General features: G+C 63.2%; 1 long non-coding RNA gene across 5 annotated transcripts; it reads left to right on the top strand.

The window, feature by feature from the left end:
* The first annotated feature begins 4,660 nt into the window (after nt 1-4,660).
* Nucleotides 4,661-15,267, top strand: LOC144366577 (uncharacterized). 5 transcript variants are annotated; one of them, XR_013425642.1, is made up of 4 exons: nt 4,661-4,790; nt 5,228-8,596; nt 9,000-9,174; nt 11,227-12,452. It is a non-coding gene; the product is annotated as an uncharacterized LOC144366577 (long non-coding RNA). The 5 variants fall into 5 exon arrangements; XR_013425644.1 differs by having other exon boundaries at nt 4,669-8,596; nt 11,227-11,326; nt 12,296-15,267; XR_013425643.1 differs by having other exon boundaries at nt 4,672-5,477; nt 8,373-8,596.
* Nucleotides 15,268-23,329: the final 8,062 nt, after the last annotated feature.

Below are 23,329 nucleotides of genomic sequence, written 5' to 3'. Positions count from 1 at the left end.
CACATATCCCCGTGCTGTAGCAGGGAGTGTGTGTGTGTGAGTGTGCACTGTGATGCATGCTGTGTGTGAGTGTGGCATTTTGTGTGTGCATGGTGCACAGCGGCACCGGCCCTCTGGATGCTGGACCTCGAGGCTGGTCTTGCCCAGACCAGAGGGGAGGGGTGCAGGCCCCAGGCAGGCCCAGTGCGGTCTAAATGCTGTCTTGGAAAGCTCACCTGAGCTCATCCTCTTATTTGATGGTTATTGGTCACCAGCCAGCATCGGGCCACAGAGCGAGCCACCCAGAACCTTCCCAGCCTGCCCAGGGCTCTGCTGGGGTGGGCTGCAGCCAGGACAGTGGTGCCGCTGTGTGAGGGGCTGCTTCCAGACAGCAGGGTACTCTGGTGGGGGGGGCGAGCCCGGCTCTGGAAGATCCAGCTGGACAGCAAGTCCGCTGCAGGTCGGCTGTACCAGGGAGGCTGAGCAGGAGTCAGCCTGGATGCCCATCTCCTGGACCTGCTGCCACCATAGAGGCTCCACTGCTGGCCAGCAGGCTGTGGCCATGTGGCCTGGGGCTAACCTGCCCACTACCCAGAATCCCCAGGTCCTTCCACCAAGTCCAGACCCTGGCCAAGGGCCTGTCTGTCTCCTGTACAGGATGGGGATTCCAGGCACAGCTTGCTTGCATGTCCCCAGCCCTGGCAGCACATGGGGACAGTGGCTCCCCAGGAACGCACCCCTTGCCCTGCTCCCTTGTGCTGTCCTGAGACTGTGGCTCCCGGATGAGCCCTCAGCACCCACTGCTTGCTTTATGGAGAGCTCAGCCAAGACCAGGGCAGAGGGCAGGGGCAGGTGCTCCTCTCAGAGAAGAGGTGGCCCATCTCCGTGCAGACAGCAGAACATCCTGCAGGGAAACCCCTGGATGGACAGGGCCTCCCAGATGCAGGAACAGGCCAGGCATGGGGTCAGCCACCCTAGGTCAAGTCCTGGCTCGGCCATTTCTGAGCTCAGTCTGGCACCTCCAAAATCTCCTGTTGCCCTCAGCATGGGGACGAGGGTCAGTGATCCAGTGACACCACTGCTCAGGGTCACTCGGCAGTAGGAGGTGCCACCTCAGCCGCAAGGCCCATGGGTCCAGCCTCCTGCCTTCTAACTGACTCCTGCCTCCACGGCCCCCGTCCAGGAGCTGCGGGTTCACCAGCCCTGATGGGGGTCCACCTAGAGCAAGGGACCTGCCACACCACCCTTCCCCACAGCTGCGCCCAGCGTTTCTTCTGAAACTCCAGAGACTCGAGGCCAGTTGTTCCTGGCTGCCAGGGCCTGAGCCCGCCCAGGCCCCCCCCCCGCCCCCCCGCCCCCCCCCCCCCCCCCCCCCCCCCCCGCCAGCTCCTGTGAGCTTATCGCTTCAGGAAACTACCTTTTTTTTTTTTTTTTTTTTAAACAAGGTTAGTGAACTGGAAAGTGTGGAGTTCAAGTTTGGGTCAAAATAACCAAAATAACCAGCTAGGGATTCGAGGTGGGCTCACAGATCCAGGGGAGTTGTTCACCAGTCACCCCCACGTGTGTGCACACGCATACACACACATGCACAAACACACAGACACGCATACACAGCTCCAGACTCCTGGCCTCCCCAGGGCACAGGAGGGGAGAGAGCTGAGGAGCCGGGAGCAGGGGCTGTCGCAGCCGAGCGTGTCTGGTGCTTGCTGTGGCTCTGGGCCTCTCTGCACCCCACAGCGGCGGCTGCGCCCTTTGCCAACGGCCAGGGGAGCCAGGGTCTGTGCCTGACCACACCATCCCCTTCCTGGTGTAGTCAGGGCAACTGGGGCTCAGCAGGGCAAGGGCTGAGACTAGCAGGAGGGCGAGGCTTACTGTGGCGAAGGCTCTCACCTGCATCAGTGGGTGGCAACTGTTTCCCCGGACTGGGCCTGGGTGCCCAGACAGCGGCAGGCATTTTTCTGGGTGTGTCTGCGCGAGACCGACACGCGAGTTGGTGGAGTGAGTAAATGGACGGCCCTCCCCAGAGTGGGCGGGCCGCGTGCTGTCAGCTAAAGTCAAGTAGAACCAAAAGCCGAGTGGGATCTTGCCCGAGTGTGGAGCAGGGACTGTGGCTTGTGCCTGCAGCTGTCCTGGGCCTGCTCCCACTGGCGGCCTCTGGGATCACTGAGCCAGTCCTCATCACTGGTCCTGTGTCAGGACGCGTCCTTCCTACTGTACTATAACCAGGCTGACACAGCCCTTCCTCAGGGCTCCCGCATGCCCCAGCTGTGGTGCCCAGCACCTTGCCTGCGTTGACTCACGTCCCAGTGCCACTCGACTGCAGCTTACATGTAGGCAGGGGGTGACGACTGTCCCCGTGGTCACACTTAGCAAGCAGAGAAGCTGGGGTTGGAGCCTGGCCTGGGCAGGCGCTGCAGCCTGCACTCTTGACCCCACCCTCACGTGGCCCTGAGCCACTGTCCTCAAGGCCAGGCCTGGCTGGTCCTACTACCTCCGTGTGGGTGGGCTGGGTAGCAGGTCTGGGGCGAGGCCCTGCACCAACACCCAGGCTGGCCTCCTAAGGACCTCTCAAGACCAGAGCCTGGCTGAGCTGACACACAAACTGGCCAGCAGGGTGGTGGGGGGGACCAGCAGGCTTGGAACTGGCCCCCAACTTCTAGGACCAGCCTCAGTGTTCATGCAAGTTGGCCCCAGGCCCCTGTCAGCAGAGGGGACCCTGCTCCTCAGTAGCTCACCCCGAGCGTCTGCCCTGTGCTGGGGAATGGAAGGAAAGACCTCGTGCCTAAGCTGTGTGGAGGGCCCTCTGGGTCTGGCTGGACACGCCAGGACAGAGACCATACATCAGCTGTGGGAGGGACAGGGTAGTGGCGAGGACAGGGCACTGTGCCAAAGAAAGACAGTCTGCCCGGTCAGCCTCCCGTGGCGTTCCCAGAGGGGGGCCTGACTCTGTCCTCTCTCCCTGCCACCTGTCCCAGTTTGGGGATGGGGAGGGCTTTGTTCTTTTTTTTTAATATTTATTTTTTAGGTGGACACAATGTCTTTATTTTATTTTTATGTGGTGCTGAGGATGGAACCCAGGGCCTCGCACATGCTAGGTGAGTGCTCTACCACTGAGCCACAGCCCCAGCTCGAGGGCTTTGTTCTTAACCACAAATACGACCACATAATTTCCCAGACGGCCAAAGGAAACTCCAAAGGCCCCAGCACGACTTTCAGGAACACTGATGACGGCATTAGCCTGAGCTCACCAGGAGCCCATTCCCCAGTTCCCAGGACGGCCACAGTGGGAGGCGCACGTCCTTGGGCACTGCTTGCTGTTGTGGATGAGAGTGGGTGAGAGTATGTGATCCTCCTACTCACACACCCAGCCTCCCTCCCCCACCAGCTGATGGCCCCTACTCCAATCCTAAAAGCCCAGGATTCCCATCCACCACCACTCATCCAGCCATTCATCTACCCACCCACCCATCCGTCCACTTACTCACCCATGCACCCATGCACCCATCCACCCACCCATCCACCATCCATTGTTCTATCTACCCATCCATCCATCCATCCATTTGTCAACTCATCTACCCATCCATCTGTCCATTACCCATACACCCATCCATCCATCCATCCATCCATCCATCCATCCATCCATCCACCCATCCATCCATCCACCTATCCACCCATCCACTCATCAAATTATCTACACATCCATTCATCCATCTATCCTTGCACCCACCCACCCATCCACCCATCCACCCATCCACCAATCCACTTATCTACCCATCTACCCCCCCACACATCAGTCCACTGAACACTCAGGTCCAGGCCTCCTGCTCTGGGCTGGGCCCTGCCAGGCTCTGGGGAAACAGGAAGGAATCAGTCAGACCCTGCCTTCACCCTGAGCTGGAAGGCAAGGTCCACAAACTGGAAACAGTCCACAAGCCAGAGGGGTAGCAGGTGACAAGGACAGCCACGCCGGAGCCCAGCAGGGTGTCTGTGGTCCCCTCCACCTCTGCTGCAGAGTCTGTTCTGTCCTCTTCCTCACCAGAACAAAGCACGCCAGGCCCTGGTGGGAGGCCGGCTCTGCAGGGAAACTGCACCCTATGGCCAGTCACACGTGGGACATCTCGTGGCACTGCAGCCTCCACGGCCAAGGCTTCTCCAACATTCATTTCCTTCCTCTTCCTCACAGTACCAAGTCGCTGTGGAGTGGGCTGCAGAGGAGATTCTGGGGGAGGCAGCCCCTCCTCCAAGATCCGGATCCCAGGGAGTGGAAGCAGGCCATGCAGGCCAGGCCCAGGGAAGAACTGGCCCCTGTGGGGCTGCAGCGTGATGGTAAGCCCTGGAGCTGCAAGCAAGTGGCACAGCAGGCCCAGGCCAGCAGGGCAAGCATGTGGCCCTAGACACATCTGGCCTGTGACCCTGGTGGCCGTCACCAGCATCCTGGTGGGTCAGCAGGCTGGACCTCCTTCAGTCCAATGGCTACCACTGTGGCTGCAGTCTCAGCAGCAGGGAAGGTGGAAACTCTGCTGCCTGCCCTCCCCCCAGCCTCCCCCAGCCTCCCCCAGCCTCCCCCAGCCTCTGGAGGAGAGCTGGCCAGAGGCCTTTCCAACCTGACCTCCCCATCCGCCCTCCCTGTGAGGCAGAAACCCGAGGCCTCCTCCACTCCCCCACGGTGCTGAGCCAGCAAATTCCAGGGAGAGGGGAGGGGTGACCCCGGAAACCTGGAGGCTGCAGAAAGCTGGATGGGCTCAGGTTCCCCCGGACCAGGAGGGAGCCCAGCCAGGAGGTGCAGAGCAGGCCGCTCCAAGGGGCACCAGGTGAAGAGGCCTTGGGGGACCGCAGCAGTCTCCAGGGTCTCCCCCATTCCTGGCTCCAGGCGCCCTTCCAGAGCTGGCCCTCAGTGCCAGGGTGCCCGTTCTAGATGGGGCTCCTAGAAGCAGCAATGACGACCCGAGGTGCCGAGTGCTGGCATGGGGGGCCTGTTTCCAGGGTGGTGATGGAGGGCGCTACCCAGATGGCTCTGCAGAGACAGCCTGTGTGGAGAGCCGCCGTTACCAGCCACAATGCCCACGGGACTTGCTCTTGCTTCTGAGGGAAGGCCATGGTCCTCTGGGCAGCTGCAGCCATGCCCGAGCCCGGCCAAGGCTGGATTCACAGCAGACTTTGCCCCCAGCCGCCACGTTGGCTGACTGAGAGGTTCCGGGCACCAAAGTTGGAGGCTGCCCCACACTCACTGTGCCCCTTCCCTTCCCAGCCGTCACCCCTGCGCCAGCATCCGAAGTCCCCCTCCCACCATCTCCCGCCCCTGCATCACGCCAGTGCTGCTCCCAGAGTCTCTGGCACTTGTGACCCTGGCGTGGCAGCTGCTCCCTGGCATAGCCACCCGTCATAGCCCCAGGAGGAAGGGACCAACAAGCAGGACTCGGAGCCCCGTTCTCCTCCACCTTCAGACCACGGCAGGAGGGAGCCCCGGCCTGGAGGAGCAAGGCAATGCAGGAGTCCTGGTGCGCTGAGAATTCAGGTCGGGCCCTGGGAGGGCGGGGGCACAGCCTCTGCAGCAGGGAGCAGGGAGGGGGCCCGAAGGAGCTGAGCCCGTGAGACCTGCACTGGCCCCTCCTGGGCAGGGCAGAGAGGGCAGCGGGCTCCTCACTGCGGGCCTCTGCAGGGAGGGGCCACTCGCGGGACCCACCCACCACTGCTTCAGAGGGGACAAAGGAGGGGGAGTTGCCCACCACCCTCTGTCCCGAGGTCCCACCATGGGTGCTGACCCTGCGCTCTCCAGGCTGCCCCTGGCCCATTTCTCATGATATGAGCAGGGTGTTGGACTGGGCCCAAGTGGAGGGCCGCTGGCACAGTGGGGGCAGCAGAGAGGAAGGAGCAACTCAGGGGCAGGGAGGGCACATGGTACAGGGTCCAGCACACCACAAACCCAGGAGCCCCAACAGAGGAGAGGCTTGTCATGTGCAGGCTGAGCATCCCTGGGGGAGCTGCCCTGCCTCTCTGAGCCTCCCCTCCAGAGCCCCACAGAGCCCTCTTGCGGAGGTGGATCCATTTCCGGTGGCTGCTGTGACAAATCACCCAAACAAGAGGCTTGCAACAGTTTATTCCCTCCCTGCTTGGAGCCCAGAGTCCGGATCCGCCCCCACGGCTCTGCGGCCCTGGGGTTCTTGCCCAAGCCCCCTTGATCCCATCTGCAAGACCCTCTTTCCTCCCAGGCTCAGTCCTGGTTGGTGTGTCCCTGCAGCACAGGCAGCAGGGCACCTGGACCTTAGCTGGGACTTGAGAGGGCACTCCACGGGAGGGACGGGGTCGTTTCTCTGGACTAAGGGCTCTGGGGAAGCCTCTTCCTGGCAGATGAGGCTGAGACCCCTGAAGACAGTGGCATGTACTGAGGGACAGTGCTATGAGGACAGAAGGACCAGGCCAATGCTTCAGGAGGGACACCTGTCCCAGCTCTGCAGCCCCCGCAGTCCCAATGAGAACCAGCAGGGCCACGTGGCATGGGCAGGAGTGGCCAAGGTCACGAGGCCCCGCCTGGCCTGGACACAGTGGCACGTGCTGGGTGCTGCTGCAGGTGACCGGTTTGCTGTCCAGGCGGCGTCTGTTCCCGGCCAGCTGCTGGCTCCCCTCCCCCAGGTCTTTGGGGTCTTTTTCTGACTGAGAGGAGGGCCGGGTCCCAGCAGGCTCTGTCCCCCATCCCACCGCCCAGTGGTGTTGGACATGCTCACAGCAGGTGCAGGCTGGAGATGCCCCTGGACCACAGCCCTCACCTCCTGGCCTGGCTGGACACACTGGGCTCGCCTCCCCTCTCTGGGCCCATGGGCCTTGCTCTCTTGGGCTCTGAGGTCCTCTCCTGCCAAGCGAGTTCCAGCAGGGGCAGCTCGGCCGAGGACGGAGTGAGGTAATGCGTGTGGAAGTTTCTGGAACGGCATCGGGCACAGGGCAGGCGCCATGGGTGTCTGCCCTCTGGGTTACCCTGAAGGGGACAGGACCGAGCAGAATCTGGGGGTGGGTGGCACGTCAGACACAGGGAGAGGCCAGGAGGAGGCCAAGGAGAAAGGCCAGCAGGCCCAGAGGTGAGGCCCTCAGCACGCTGGACCTGCAGCCCAGGTGGAGGTGCAGCCAAGGACAGGCAAGGGGAGGCAGAGGGGCCACTACGGGGACCTGTGACTGTCCAGACGTGCCCAGGCCACCCCCTCCTGTACCACCAGCACCCCTCCTCACCCACACTCCCCTCCCGGGCCCCGGCTGCGGCTGTGCGGGCTTCCTGGGGCTGAAGTCTGCTGCGTAGACAATGATCTCGGCCAGGCTTCTTTGTGCAGGACCTGGGTGCCCTCGATGTCCTGCCCCAGCCTCCTTCCTCCAGACTCTCCCTTGGGTGGTCCTGAGTGTGTAGCTGAGGTTAAGGCTTCCACATAATCCGCAGGGGTTCGAGACCCCTCCCCACCGGCTCTGCCAGGTCTGGGTGGGCTGGACACGCCATTTCCATGAGGAGGGACGGTGAAGAGGAGAGGGGCCCACAGGGAGCCCTCCCCAGAGCCTGGGGTGCAGGGCCGTGAGCACGCTTTCCCTCACGGATCTGCCGCATTCTAGGGGTGAGCGCTTGTATCTTCCCTACTTCAGAGTGAGGACAAGGAGGCTCCGAGAGGTCAAGCCACACGAGCAAGGTCACACAGCTCAGAAGCACAGAACAGAGACTGAAGTCCTGTCCCTCTCTGGCTCCTGTCAGCTCTTTCTCCAGCATGTGAGGGAGGAAGGGGCTGCAGACAACACTGTAGCATCCTGGGGATCAGATGAAGCTCTGTAACTGGGTTAGGAAATAGTACTTAGTCGACGCCTGGGTGGGGACGTGGCTGAACAGAAATCCAGGTCAGGGCTGCCTCTGGTGTCCTCCCGCATAGGAACACGCAGCATCCGTGCAGCAAGGCCAGTGTCTGGGCAGGAGTCCCCACCACCACCTGCAGGAGCTGTTCCCCGCTGTGCGCCAGGGTCTGGGTGGGAGAACATGGCGCTGTCGTCTGTTACCTCATCTCAGGCCACGGCTGCCCTCCCAGCCCAGCCAGAGCAGCCCCGACCTGAGACCTTGGCTTCTGTGACACTCAGCTCCTGGTCCCCAAAATACATCCAAACCCAGGGAGGCAGCGGGAGGACTCCTTCCACTCTCCAGTCCCCTCGCCTGCACTGTGGTGGGGTCACTTGGCCAGGCCACATGATCGAGTGGCCCTGACCACACTGCCCTGCCGCACCTGCACCCAGCCCAGCACGAGGCCCAGATGGGGCCTCAGCTCCTCCTTGCAGATTCACACCACAGAAGAAAACCCAAGGACCCCGGGCAATGGCTTGCACGAGTCGGAACTCCCCCTCTGGCCTCCTCTGGACAAACCCCGTTTCCATTCCAGAGTTCAACCATCCCAGGACCCGCCCCACCCTGGCCAATGGCTGATTGCCAGTGAGCCTCCTCCTGCGGCGTCTGGTGTTAATTAGGATCCTCGGGGCTCACCACTTAATGCTCATCTCGAGTCCTTGACCTTGATGTGGTTCCCGCACATGTGAGCTCAGGAGCCCTGGTCACCTGTGAGCCTGTTAGGGAACCTGGGGCCTGAACAGGTGTGGGACGCCACAGGTGGGTGTCCAGGGAATCCTCAGGGTGACGGGCGTGTGGGTGGGCAGCGGGGAGGAAGGTAGATGGTAGGCAGCCAGGTGGGTAGTGGGTGCATGGTGGGTGGGTGGCTCTTTGAATGATCCTGGAAGGCTGGGAAGTGGTTGTAGTGACTAACTGGAAAGGAGGGTGCATGCGTGGGTGGAGGACCGTGGGTGAGGGAATGGTGCATGGAAGATTGCATAGGTGGGGCTGGGGGCTGGGGGCTGGGGTGGATAGGTGGACAGATGATAGACGGGTGACGGCCTAGAGACGGGCCGTGCTGAATGGGGTGGGTGACTGGGTCAGGGCAAGTGGATAGAAAGGCACATGGACTGGGGGTGTGGGTAGGGCAAGAGCTTATGGAAGCCTTCCTAATTTTCAAAAGTAAGGGAAGATGCCATGGGACCCAAGACCAGGGGAGAACCTAGCCCCCGGTCGGACGAGAGCAGAGCGGACACTTGGCATCCCAACGAGCCTCTGCGGAGGGGCCCATGAGGGGCCACACCTTCAGCCCGGTCAGCTGCCCCAGCTGGCCGGGGGGCAGAGCAGCAGAGCCTCTGGTGAGAGCCTCGGCATGTCCCCTGCCTCTGCTTCTAGGGAGCACAGACAGCCCTGGAGGCCCCATTCTGCCTGGCGGACCCCACGTCAGACTCCAAGGCAGCACCCATCATCCTGAGTGGGTCCCCAAGGAGGGGACAGGGTGCCCGTAACAGAGACCCGGGTCAGGCTGGTCCATCCCCAGGCCCCTCGGGAACAGAGAGGGTGCTGGAGTGAGCCTGGGAGGGCCTGGCTCTGTGGGCCCACAGGGAGCCCTGGCCTGGCCCTGCTGCGTGGGGAGGCCCACTGCCTGCTGACAGCAGATGGTGCAGACCGACCGTCCCCATTATGAAGCAGAGAAAGTGGAGTCCCAGGAGGGGAGGGTGCCCGGGGCCTGTCTCCCCCAGGGGCCAGAGCGGCCTGCCTCTGACCACCCCTGCTCTTCACAGCAATGGTCTGTCCTGGGAGGAAATGGGCTTGAGGCTGGGGCAAGCAGCGCTCCCCTGGCCTCCCCACTGCCCGGGGCCGCCAGGCTATATTTCAGGACAGGGGAGGGGGCCGCAGGCTCCCCAAGGGCCACTGCTCATGACAATCATCTGAAGGTTCCTGCCTCATAGCGCAGCCCAGAGCACATGGAGGACAGAGGACGGGAGGGGGGGGGTGCATGTGGGGGCTGCGGGGGGCTGTGGGGGGGTGGGTGAGTGGAGGAGTGTGTGGGTGGGGGGTACATGAGTGGAGGGGTGCGTGGGTGGGGGGTGTGTGGGTGGGGTGAGTGGAGGGGTGTGTGGGTAGGGTGCGTAGGTGAGGGTGCATGGGTGGGGGGGTGGATGAGTGGAGGGGTGCGTGGTGGGGGGGTGTGGGTGGTGGTGCGTGGGTGGTGGTGGGTGAGTGGAGGGGGTGTGGGTGGGATGCGTGGGTGGGGTGAGTGGAGGGGTGCGTGGGTAGGGTGCGTGAGTGAGGGTGCATGGGTGGGCGGGTGGATGAGTGGAGGGGTGCGTGGTGGGGGGGTGTGGGTGGTGGTGTGTGGGTGGGGGTGGGTGAGAGGAGGGGTGCATGAGTAAGGTGCGTGGGTGGGGGGTGCGTGGATGGGGTGGGTGAGTGGAGGGGTGTGTGGGTGGGGTGCATGGGTGGGGTGCGTGGTGGGTGGGGGTGCATGGGTAGGGGTTGTGTGGGTGGGGGTGGGTGAGAGGAGAGGTGCATGGGTGAGGTGTGTGGGTGGGGGTGTATGGGTGGGGGTGTGTGGGTGGTGGTGGGTGAGTGGAGGGGTGCGTGGGTGGGATGTGTGGGTGGGGTGCGTGGATGGGGTGGGTGAGAAGAGGGGTGTGTGGGTGGGGTGCATGGGTGGGGTGTGTGGGTGGGGGTGGATGAGTGGAGGGGTGCGTGGGTGGGGGGGTGTGGGTGGTGGTGCGTGGGTAGGGGGTGTGGTGGGTGGGGGTGCATGGGTGAGGGTGCGTGGGTGGGGTGCGTGGGTGAGGGTGCATGGGTGGGGGTGGATGAGTGGAGGGGTGCGTGGGTGGGGGGTGTGGGTGGTGGTGGGTGAGTGGAGGGGTGCGTGGGTGGGATGATGCGGTAGGTGAGAGGAGGGGTGCATGGGTAAGGTGCGTGGGTGGGGGGTGCGTGGGTGGGGGGTGCGTGGATGGGGTGGGTGAGTGGAGGAGTGTGTGGGTGGGGTGCATGGGTGGGGTGCGTGGTGGGTGGGGGTGCATGGGTGGGGGCTGTGTGGGTGGGGGTGGGTGAGAGGAGAGGTGCATGAGTAAGGTGCATGGGTGGGGGGTGCATGGGTGGGGTGCATGGGTGGGGTGCGTGGTGGGTGGGGGTGCATGGGTAGGGGCTGTGTGGGTGGGGGTGGGTGAGAGGAGAGGTGCATGGGTGAGGTGTGTGGGTGGGGGTGTATGGGTGGGGGTGTGTGGGTGGGGGTGCGTGAGTGAGGGATGTGTGGGTGAGGGGTGGGGGGTGCATGGGTGGGGGCGGGGCAGGGACCAGGTCTGGTGGAGAGAACCTGGACTGGGGACCAGGCTGGGGACAAGGTCCCGGCTTCTCCATGCTCTAAGTAAAGGGCACAATTTAAAAACCAGGTGGCAGAGCCTGTGTGCCCATCGTGCGTGGCTCAGGAATCCCATCTCTGCTGATCCAGCCGGCACTCACCCTCTGGGCACAAGGACAAGAGCTGAGCAGGTGAGGAGACCACCTCCCCTCCAAGGCCAAGGCTTGGCTCTCACCCAAACACCCCAGTCGACCGCGGCCATAGCTCCCTGTGCCGTGCTCCTGCCTGGAGCCCTCCTGCCCCTCCCAGCACCTCCCCACCCCCGGTATTCCAAGTGTTGGATCCTGGGGCCTCTGCATGCCCCCAAGAGATGATGAGCAAGGAGTGGACCTGAGCCCCAGTCCAGCAGGCTGGGGGACTGTCCAGGAGGGTCTAAAAGCCTAGGGTGCGAGGCAGGTCCTCAGCACCCTCACAGGAGCAGGGAGCTTGCAGGGAGCAGAGACCAGGGCCCCGGGCCACCCGCAGGAGGGCAGAGGACGGGAGTCGGAGAAGAGCTTGGGAAGGAGGAGCAGGGGCTGTGGGACAAGGGAGGTCTCTGCAGATGCCTAGGGAACGGGGGAGCGGAGGTCCTGGTACCCGTGGCACGTCATCTGGGTCCTCGTGGGCTGGCGGGTTCCCGAGCCCAGGAGCCCCCTTCAGAAGGCAGCGGGCACAGAGCCGAGCCCTCTGGGAAGGGAGGCCCAGGAAGATGACCAGGACACCCTGAAGTTCTGGCAGAGCCCTGCCACCAGCCTCTGCCCCTGCCACCTCCTCCCACCCGACCCTGGTGACCGCTGGCACCCTGGGTTCTTGGGTCACCTTCCACTCGGCCAGGGGAGCCCAGAGCCTCTGCGGCTCAGGAAGCTCCTCTTTCCAGGTGAGGGGTCTGAGACCAGGGCCCAGCAGGGCTGGCCCAATCCAGAGCTGCCCAGAGGCAGCGGGACCAGGAGGACGTGTGGGTGCTTGGCAGGGCTGTGGGCACGAGGGGAGGCTTGGTCTCTCAGAGCCAGTATGACCGGCCCTGAGGAGGGGATGTGGCCTAGACCCTGGCCTCCCACTGCTGTCCATGCTAGACAGCCAGTGTCCTGCAGGGCCGCCACGCTGTGACCCCTGCTCTACAGGTCAGGCTGAAGTCTGCCTGCAGGTACTTCCTGTCCCCTGGCCCTGGCCTGTCCCTGACTCCGGCTGCTTCGGTTTGAACTTCCTGCTGGGTAAGCAGATTTGCTAACCACAGGTTTCTTCAATTTCTATTGAAAAGAAGAAGAAAAAAGAAACTCATGTTCCGGAGCCTTATCTTCCTTCCCGATCAATCGAGGCAGCCTGGCCTGGCTGAGGCCCAGGTCCTGCTGGACAGCAGATCCCAGCGACTCTCACCCCCAGACAGGCCCCAGGGAGGCTCGGGTGTCCAGCCTGGGGAGCCGCTCCTGCTCAGGGTCACCTGCTGGCTCTCCCTGCCAGGACCAGGTGGCCTTGCCAAGCAGCCGGGAGGGAGTCCAGCCCAGTTAATGGGCTCCAGCCACTGTCTACACCCTGCCTCCCCGGTGTAGACAGTCGTGTTCGTGTGTCCAGGGAGCAGTGAGCAGCTGCATCCAGGAGGCTCTCCAGCCCCACTGGCCCCACACCCACGCTCCGTCCCTGTGGGTGAAGGTGCTGAGGAGGGGCCCAGGCTGCCCTCAGGAGGCCGGCTTCCCCCCCACCTGTGCCGTGGGGTTGAAAGCCATTTCCTGCAGCCTGGCTCGAGGTCCGGCAAGGCCATGTGTGCCGGGCCCTGGGGGGGTCTGCCTAGGAACAGGGGGCTGAGGCAAAGGCAAGGACCCCTACCTGAGAGCAGTCGTCTGGCCACCCTCAGGTGGAGGGGAGGGGACAGTGAGCACTCGCGGTGACCTGGTTGGCACCAGGCTGTGGCCATGCCCCACATTGGTCTTCAGGGCCCCTGACCACAGCATCCCACAGATAGAACACTGAGGCTCCGCAGGGTGGCTGTCCCACCACGGGCTGCCGGGCCTCATGGGGTCCTTGTCCCCAGGGGGTCTTCCCTGTGCTGCCCAGGATGGGCTCACTTGGCCTCCTTCCAGGTCAGTAGGCCGCCCTGGGACCTGGTGGAGCCTGGTCACTTGGGCCCCTCCTGTCCCACTGCCCCCAGGCTGTCCACCCAGGCCCGCTCCGCCCTGTCCTACCTCACCCCTCCTCCAGCTCCTGTCCACCCCACGCAGGGAGGGCGCCTGCCCGAGCTGCTGCCGTCACCCACCAGGGTGCTTCTGTAGCCAGTCTGAAGCAGTGTCCCGGGCCCTGGTCATCACAGTCAGCCCCTTCTCAGCAGGTGGGCTCTGCCCTGGGCCTCCCCTGCTGACCTCTGAGGCGCCCACATGCCCTGCTGGCTCCTCCCACATCAGGGTGCAGGTCTCCGGGGACCCGGGCCTCACCTGGCCTCTGCGGCCCCACAGAACACGGGGACACAGGCAGCAAAGGACACTCTGCCCCCCACCTCCCTGGCTGTCCACTGCCCGCTCAGGCTGCCCCAGGAGCTGAGTTAGTGAGGATGGATGGGCAGGAGGTTGAGCACCTGTCCCAGCCTCCCCTGGGCTACCATCTGGGCCAGGGGAGGCTCCCGCCCCAGGGCTGCTGGCAGGATTTGGCCAAAGAGAGGCACTGGCAGGCAGGTGGGCCGGGTTCCTTCTGCCTGCCAGCACCTGCCCCAGGCTTCAGCTGCTGCTCTGAGCCCCTGCTCCAGGCCTCCCTCCTGCTGCCCAGGCCAAGCCCCGGTCCCCGGTCCCCTGCCCAGGGCTCTGTGGCTAGCCTTCCCCTCCTCCTGACATGGCACCTTCTCCTGCCAGCCCCTGCCTGGTTGGAGGGGTGGGGAGAGCGAGGCAGCGGTTTCCAGCAAAGCCAGGGTGAGCAGACCAGGGCCAGGGCAGGGTGCCTGCCACGCTCAGGACCTCTGGGGTCTGAGGCCTGCCTGGGAGGGGACAGCTGGCCAGACTCAACCTCGAAAGACCGGCGCCCAGCAAGGGCTGGACTCAGGCAGGTTTGGGGTTCAGCAAAGTGAAGAAGTGAAAGGGCTGGAGTGAGCAGGGGTTAGATCCTGTCAGGACGTGAGTGGAGGGGAGCAGGACGGGCCCTGGGGAGGTGGGAGGGGTGGGCCTTGCAGGTGGGGACTGGGGACATGTGCCGGAGAGTGGGAGCTGGAGAGAGGTGGCCCGGATGCAGGCATGGGCGCCCGACAGTCACCATGAGTGGGTGAGCGGTTGATTAAGGTGAGGGATGGCCAAGGTCTGCCAAGGGCTGCCCACCTGGACACACAGTCACCACTGCCCCCACCGCAGACAGGAAGCCCAGAGAACTTGGAGGTGGGACCCAGGAATTGGTCAGGTAACGGGGAGGGGCTGTGTGTGGTTAGCCGGGGGCCACACCCACACTGGGGCTTCAGGGGGCATAGGGACGGCTGGGGCCGTGAGGGGCAGTGAGGCCCGGGTCACCCTCCTCCCCAGAAGGCATGGACAATCCAGGAACAGACTAGGACACACTGTGAGATGTGGCCCCGAGGGTGACCACGGTGGGACGGCTTGGGCAGCCTGGAGGGCGGGTGAGTGTCTTCACAGGCTCAGGCCTTCCCCGCCCCTCCCCCACCTGGTCTGCTGGGTGGGGTCTCGGCTTCTGGACAGAGGGTCCTCGCAGACATCCGATGTCCTTGCCTCTGTCACGTCCCAGGGCCAGGCACTTGGACACTTGGCAGATAGATGGCTTGGAATAAAGGGCAAAGAGAGCCGGGTTGTCCTCAGCCTGGGGACAGTGAGGTGGGGACTCCTGAGCAGGAGCTGAAAAGCAGCCTGGCCCCCACTGTGAGATGCCAGAAGCACTTTGTCACTAGAAAGTGAAATGTCCCCATGGGGGTGAGGACAGCCCAGCTGAGAACGTGTGGACCAGACGCAGGGCAGGAGAGCCAGGCATCCCCGCAGGGACAGCCCCCGATGGACCGCAGCCAGGTGTCACCTGCTGCCCGGCGGCTCACCAGGCAGGCAGCGTGGCTCACCTCCCCTGTTGGCACCTCACCTGGGGGGCAGCAGGTCCCCCCCCCCGGAACTTAGCACAGAAACCAAGACAGGCTGGGGTGCAGGGCGGGGTGCAGGGCGGGGTGCAGGGCTGGGGTGAGGTCAGGGTGCCGATTGGGGTGCAGGGCGGGGTGCAGGGCAGGGTGCTAGGCAGGGTGCAGGTCAGGGTGTAGGTCGGGGTGCAGGGCAGGGTGCAAGGTGGGATGCAGGTTGGGGTGCAAGTCGGGGTGCAAGGTGTGGTGCAGGTCAGGGTGCAGGTTGGGGTGCAGGTCAGGGTGAGGTCAGGTGCAGGGCAGGGTGCAGGCTGGATGCAGGTTGGGGTGCAGGCTGGGTGCAGGGCGAGGTGCAGGGCAGGGTGCAGCCCTTCCCCAGCAGGCACAGAGCCCAGGTCCCACCAAAGCCCTGCATCAAGGGGAATCCGTACAAGGGAAAGCAGAGTGTCTTGCTCAGGACCTAAATAACACATAAACAGCTTAACGGCTGCACCGCAAAATAAATACATTCTGTTTCCAATCCACTTGGGTCTGTTTCTCTAATCTCACTATTAGGAGACATTTCTAAAAGCTTCTAATGTGGGATTGTGCTGGGTTTTTGATTTGCTAGAAATGACGATCAAGATGATGATACATAATCACCACCCACACGCCAGGCGCCGAGCAGAGGAGGCCCCGCTTCGCAGTCTGTGGGTGGGGTGCAAATCCAGCCAGGGGTATCATGGGGGCCCTCCCCAGCCTCGCCTGCGTTTCTCTGACCTCGTCAGTAAAAGGCACTTCCAGGAACATCTTCCAAAGTGGTTATGGGAATTAAGTGACACTGAGCCTGCCCCGGTGACAAAAGGAGGGCCACTGACTGCTCACCAGCCGGTAACAAGGCCGTGGGCAAACACCTTGCAGCATCCCAGTTCTTGCGAAACCCCACAAGAGGGTTTGTCAAGATTCCCATTTTGCAGGTGCGTGTCCAGGCAGCTGGGCATCAGGGACCTGGGGTCATCACTGGGATGTTTGGCCACAGCATGGAACTGGTATCGGGGTCCCAGTGGGTCTCCCCAGGGCAGGCGGAGGCTCACAGCTCCAAGTGGCAGTCAGGGAGGTGGGGACCAGTGTCCTGTGCAGCCAGTGTGCCTGGGGTCCAGGGGCAGGCTGACCTCGGGGCCTGCAGTCCCTGCAGCCATGCCCGGAGGCCCAGAAGTGCTCAGGGCTCTGCGCCGGGTGGCCTCCTGCTGCTATTTGCCTGGCACTGGGGGTCTCTGGAGACACAGGACTTCCTCTGCTCCCACCAGGACAGTGCTGGGCAAACTGTGACAGACAACTGGCCACCACAGAGGCGGGGTGGGGCGAGAGCTGGGCGCACCTCCCTCCTGGCCTCCCACGCGGAGCCGAGGCCCTCCTCCTGGAGGCGGCTCCGTGCGGAGGTTTATTTTCCCCCAGGATGGGATAATTACAGGGGAGAGGGGAAACTCAAGTGAAGGGATCACAGACGAGAGCGGCACAGCCCACTTCCTGCAGGTTCCTGGTGCGTTCCCCTGAGCCTGAAACCCTGGGTGCTTGGACTGTGCCGCACGGCCACCCAGAGACGGCTCGGGGCAGGGGACGCCCGTCCTGGGCCCCACCCATGGAGGCAGGAGACCTCCAGGAGGAAGTGCCCTCTGGGTCCTGCCTGGTGGACACAGGGCTGGCTCGTGACCCCGGGCAGCCCAAGCCCATGTGACCCACCTGCCAAGGGTCTGGCGTGGGGCTCCCCTGCAGGTCCCCCGCTGGGTGTAACCCGAGGAGCCGCCTGGCACCGAGAGCCCAGCGGCACCGGCCTCCTGGGGGGGGGGGGGGTTCTTCCAGGAGCCCCCACCCAGGGCCCAGCCTTCCTTAGCTGCCAGAGGCCCCTCGGCAGGGAGCGGAGCCCTCGCCCCCCCACGTCTTCCTCTTGCACCTGGGGGGCTGGGGGGCCTCAGCAGGCCAGAATGTTCTGGGAGGCTGCTGCCCCCACCTGGTGCGGTTGTGGCTGCTTCTCCAGGAACAACCTGGAGCTGCTCTCAGGTGGCCTGTGAGGGACCTGGAGGGGCTGGGGTCGGCCCTCCTCCTGTTCAGTCAGTCAGTAGGGCCCGCCTGGCTCAGAGGCCGGCGCGGGCCCAGCAGGCGGGAGGCTCTGGGTTCCACCCCAGCACCACATAAAAACGAACAAGTAACATGGGGGTATTGTGTCCGTCCACAACAAAAAAGACTTAAAAAGTGATTCTAGTATTTAGAGGAGTTTGGGGTCTACAGAAAAATTGGGCCGGCAGTGGAGCCCTCCATCCTCCCCCACATCCATGCGACGCCCACTGCCTTGAGGGCCCCGTGGCCCCTGGGGGCTTGCAAGGGCCTGCTGCTGCCTGGGGGTGCCTGCTCTGTCCTGTGTCTGTGGCCTTGACCAGTGTCCTGTCTCCACCCTAGAACGTCAGGCCAGCAGGCTTTCCCCTAGCACCCCCTGCTCCTCCTAGTCATCCCTCTCTCGGGGGCCTTCCTGCCAAGCCCAGGTGAAGGGGGCTGGGGCCAGGACTTGAAGGGATGGGCCTGAGCGGCCTGTGGCTCGGGCAGGACCTGGCTGGACACACAGCTGGGCCAGGCCACAGTGAAAGACTCCAAGGCCTGCAGCAGGCTCTGGGTCCTCCAGCCCCAGGTCCACACCTGAAGACACTCTGGCCACACCCGTCCTGGCGCAGGGAAGGCCCTTCCTGTCCTGGGTCCTCTCACTGAGCTCCCCACTGCGTTCAGTCCCTGGCCCCAGCCTGCCCCTTCTGCCCTGTCCAGCTCTGCCTGGGGATGCTGATGGCCATCTCCCATGCACCTCCCTGAGGCCTTGCCCTGTGCCATTAGGGCAAAAGGTGCTCTCCCTGTGGGTGGGCAGCTGGTACTCTTGGCCATGGCAGGACCCCAGGGCATCTCCCCTAACCTGAGCTGGGCCCCGGGTCGCTTCCCAGGGCTGCTCTGTGCTGAGGCCCTGGAGCACAGGCCAGGGCACCTGGCCTTGAGTGGGGCCCCTCCCCACCCCTGGGGTCAGTGCTGTGCTCCTGCAGGATGCTGGCCTTGGATGCTGCTGGCCTTAGCGTCGGGAGCCAGGGGCCCAGCCTCACCCTGGGAGACCAACAGAGCTGTGTCCAAGCACTGGTGTCACTGGGCTGACCTGGGGGTCCTTTGGCATGTCTGGAGGGACCTGGGCACTGTCAGGGGAGCCTTCTCCCAGTTTGTGTCTGGGAAAATGAGGTCCAGACTGGGGTCACACAGCCAGCCAGGGCCGTGGGCAGGTGTCATGGGACAGGAGTAGGATCACTGGCACCAGAGACATCTCCACCCAAACACCAAGCATCCCAGAGCCCAGAGCCCAGAGCCCTGCACCATGGCCACGGTCAGCCAGACAGAGTCAGCCCTGGACCAGACGCTGCCCTGCTGGTGGAGCTGTGTGGCCTTGTCCAGTGGCTCTCCCTCTCCGTGTGTGGCCTCTTCGTAGCTCCAGGTGCTCACCCAATGAGTTTTTGGCAAGTGCCTGGTGCTGGAGGTGCCCACCTGCATTGCTTGATCCCTCAAGGGGGCCACACAAGGGAGGACAGGCAGCCGAGCTAGGAGATGTCTGTTTCTATGGCAACGTGGATCTGCGACTGAACTTGTGAGGGGCCCCTGAGGGAGGGGCTAGGCTCCAGACGTCCCCCATGGACGGCTGACGCCTGGTCTCCTGTGCCCCAGGCCCTGAGGAGGCAGGTCTGTGGCCAGAGCAGCTGCCCTCAGGAGATGGTACCTCCTTTGTGATGGGAGGGGGTCGGGCAAGCCCAGAGCACCTAGGCACTGACTTAGCCAGCACTCACTCTCGGCTTGCTGGGTACTGAGTGCTCAGTCTGCCCTTGTTCCTAGAAGCTTCCTAGGAGGTGGGCACCATGTTCCAGGACGGGCCACCCTTTCGGGGGCTCAGTGAGGGCACCCGGGCCCTGGACGATGGCAACAGCTCGCAGACCAGACCAGTGCTGAGCCCCTGAGGCCTCTCCCTGAGGAGAAGGGGCCCAGCCCACGCTGGCAGGCAGGTGGCACATGGGCAGGCACGCACCTCCCCCACACTACACACGCCTCGCACACTCGCCACAGACACACACCACTGCACACACGGCAGGCCCGGGGCACAGCTGAGCCCAGAGTGCTCGGCAGACGAGGCAAGGGCAGAGACCAGCACGCTGCGGACACCGCCAGCTGCCACTGGCCCCAGGCTCTGGTGACTCCGGCCTCTGGTGCCCCGGCCAGCTGCTTGCTTGCTGCTGCTTCATCGCCTCCCACCCCATTTGTCATTGTCACCTTCTTCTGAAGCAAAGCATTGCTCTCCTCCCTCATCCTCCTCCTCACCACTGCGGTCACCAGTGCCCAGTCAACTTGATTGGATTAAGAGATGCCCAGGATTAAGACAATTACGGGTTGTCAATGAGGGCGCCTAGGGATGATTGGCATGTGGGACAGTTAACAGAAATGGAGACCCTCCCTAAGTGTGGGCAGCACCTACCAATAGGATGGTGGCTTAGATGGTATGAAAGTTAGAAGAACAAGGGAGCCACAGCAGATGCGATTGCTGCTGAGATCTACTCAGGATATCGGACTCTCGCTTCTTCACTCTTCCAAAGCGGATTCTCCAGAAGCTTTGGACTTGAACTAGGGTAGCACCGTGGATCCCTCTTGTTCTGGGGCTTCAGCCTCTTGGACTGTGCAGCTACTGGTTCTCCCCACTCTCCAGCCTGCAGACAGCCATGGTGGACCATCCAGCTTCTGGGGGCATGAGCCAACCTAATCGTGCCCCTTTCGGAATCATACTTCCTGTGGATTCTGTTCCTTAGGGGACCTGCCTCATACAGGCACTGAGGGAACGTGGCCCTGCACACCCAGCGGCCCTCCCGTCCAGCACCCGTCCCTCTTCACAGAGGGGAACCCACGTGCTGGAGGAGTTGTGGGCTGCCCAGAGACCCGTGCTGTGGCTGTGGCACGGAGGAAGCCCCCAGCTCTGAGCACCCATCTGTCCCTGGGCACTTTGACCATGAGCACCTTCGGCCACAACAGAGAGGTGTCCTGCAGGAGAGCCACCACCCAGCCCCCTCACCTCCCTCCGTGCACCCACAACAGTCCTTCACCCGCTCGCTCTGCCTCGTGCCGGGTGGCTCCCGGCCCCTCTGCCTCCCCTGGGAGAATAGCTGCCAGATGGGGTTCGTGTTGGGCCTTGACCTCCCTCCCTGACCCGCGCACCTGTTCCCCTGGCCTCCTCTCTACCTGTTCCCCTGGCCTCCTCTCTACCTGTTCCCCTGGCCTCCTCTTTACCTGTTCCCCTGGCCTCCTCTCTACCCCGGCCCCCTGGCTCCCCGGCCCCCCATCTCCCAGCACGACGGTGAACTTTGGCTTGATTTTCATAAAAATCATTAATGATTCCAGGTATTCCAAACAGGGCAGTTCCCCCAGACGGTGTGGGAACCCGAGTGACGCACTCAGATGTGGCAGGCCTGGGGCTGCCTGCGGTCAGTGTCCCCCGGCCAGGACCTTGGGCCTCGAGGGCAGGGGCCAGGGTCGGGAGGGCCCTGCTGTTGAATGGAGGCCCAAGCACACAAGGGACCGTGATTGGACTTATTTTTTAAAATGACTTAAGGTCATACAGACATCTACATCCAGTGTGAGAAGTTCATCAGATACAGAGAAGTGGAAAGAAAACAGCAAAGACACAAACGCCCCACAGCACACGGCCGCAGGCTGGAGCCTGGGTGGGTGTGGGTGCGCATCACCCTAGGCACTCATCGTGTTCACTGAAAGCCTGACTTTTAGAGTTTTACGTGGACGCCATACCTTGATCTATTTTCACGTGGTGCTGAGGTTCGAGCCCAGGGCCTCACCAATGGTAGGCGAGTGCTCTGCCTCTGAGCCACAACCCCGGCCCCGGAAAGCAAGACTTTTGACAGAACACTTTTTATGGTGGAAATGTTCAAACCTGCCGAGAGAGTGGGGTCGTGAACCTGGGCCCACCACCGGCCCCCACCCCAGGCCCCCACCCCCGGCCCCCACCCGGCCTGGAAAGCTCTCCACAGCTGTCCAGCATTCCACCCCACATGGTCTGCGGCCCCCCATTGTAGCTTTGGCGGAGCACTCATGGGTTGAACTGTGTGCCCCACAGACATCTGGTCCTAGTGCCCAGGACCTCAGGACACCCTACTTCAGCCGGTGGACCTGGATGAGCCGTCCTGCAGGAGGTGGCCTAAGCCCACGCCCGGGGTCCTTGTCAGAGGAGGCTGGCCATGAGCAGGAGACACAGGGTGGGAAGAGGACTCCAGGGGGTGAGCCAAGGGGCAGGGCTGCCAGCCACCACCAACACCTAGGGCACGAGGTCCCGCCTCAGAGGGCGTGGCCTGCCCACCTCCCTTCTGACCCCAGAGGTCAGGTTTTGTCATTTAACTATATATAGATAAAATAAAGAGCCTGACACAAAGCAAGACTCAAATGTCACCAGGGGTTCGATGTTTCAGGAGATGGTTGGCCTCGCTGAGGACGTGACGGACACTTCACTACAAATGACACGCAGGACGTTCGCGGAGCCGCGTGCTATTGTGAAAGTAGACGTGAAGGGAAGGCGGAGGGGACACATCCAGAGTCCCAGTCACACCCTGGGGGCCTTCAGCTATTCGGAGCCCTTCCCCTGGACCAGGTGTCCAGAGGTTAATGAGGCCACCAGCCCTGTGGGGGTGTCACGCCCCGACCAGCACCGTGACCTGCCCCAGGTGACCTTGCTGGTGAGAGGCCACGTCAGGCTCCAGACCTCACAGACCAGTGCTTCCCACAGCCCCCCGCGTCTGCTGGAGAGGACAGAGCTGAACCCAGTCTCCCACTGTGGCCTCCTCTCCTCCGCCCTCCTGGACGTACCCTCAGCTGGCCTGGCCGCCCCCTCCTCTCTGCCTTAAAGTGGCCACGTCAGTTTCTGCAGCTGCTGTGACAAAGCACCACAAACCCCGAGGCTAATACCCCAGATCGTGACCTTGGGGCTCCGCAGGGCAGAGTGACGCCAAGGGGTCAGAGTCCCCTGGCTCTCGCCTGCTGCTGGCTGCTGGTTCCAGGGCTCGGCTCCCAGCTGTGCGGCTCGGCTCTGCTGTCTGCAGACTCAGGTCCCTCCAGGCCACAGAGGCCAGTACCTGCCCCAGCAGCGCCCCTGTCACCTCTCCTTTGCGGGTGTGTTGGCCTCGGCTCCGCCCACGCTGCCCTGCTGGCACCCGGCTCTCCGCCCAACCTGAGCACACTTATCAGGAGAGAGAAGGCTCGGGTCACCCCTGTCGTGAGCGGAGGCCACTCTGACCCCAGGTGGGATTCTAGAAGGAAAAGGACACAGGCAAAAGCCGAGGAGACTGAAGAGGGGCACTGGGGAGAGAGGGGTGTGTCCACACTGGCGCATCGCGACAGAGGTCCACGTCACCTCCTAATGGAAGAGACTAGACGTGGGACACAGAGTGGGCATTTGGAGACTCGGTGCTGCCCTTGCAAATTCCCTGTGATCCAGAACCATGACGAGATGAAAAGCTGATTTAGGGCCATATTAATCAAGGAGGCTGAATTAATTAGGAGCATCTTTCCACAAAGGCTCAGGGGGAGGGCTTCGCTGAGTGCACTGAGGACGCGACAGAGGGTTGGGACGGTCCCACAGAAACCCTTCAGAAAACAGGAGGAGGGGCCTCCCGACCCCTCTAGGACAGCCCGCCTAGACCAGGCCCCGATCCAGGAAGCTCAGGCCAGCACCCCTCGGCCCCATGGGGACAGGAACTCCTGACAGACACGGCCAAACGGAGCCAGGGTCAACGCGAACTCTGCCATGGAGCCGGTGACGGCCACGCTGTCCCCAAGAGCCCGCCCAGCTCTTCACCAAAGCCATCTGCAGAATCCACCACGTCAAGGGAATAAAGAGGGACACGAGGGACTGTCTCAGATGCAGAAAACAAATGTGTGTGACAGAATGTGACCCCAACTTACACTCACTCACCAGGTGAGGGACAGTGGGAGCCGCTCGGCCTGGTCGGGGCATCTGTGAAAAGCCCAGGTGGGGTCAGCAGGCTGGCGGGGCCTCCTGGAGGGAGAAGGACGC

Source organism: Ictidomys tridecemlineatus, chromosome 9 (assembly GCF_052094955.1).
Source record: "Ictidomys tridecemlineatus isolate mIctTri1 chromosome 9, mIctTri1.hap1, whole genome shotgun sequence".
Classification (NCBI taxonomy): domain Eukaryota; kingdom Metazoa; phylum Chordata; class Mammalia; order Rodentia; family Sciuridae; genus Ictidomys; species Ictidomys tridecemlineatus.
The sequence above is the reverse complement of the archived record's forward strand: the minus strand, read 5'-3'. Positions and strand labels throughout refer to the sequence as shown.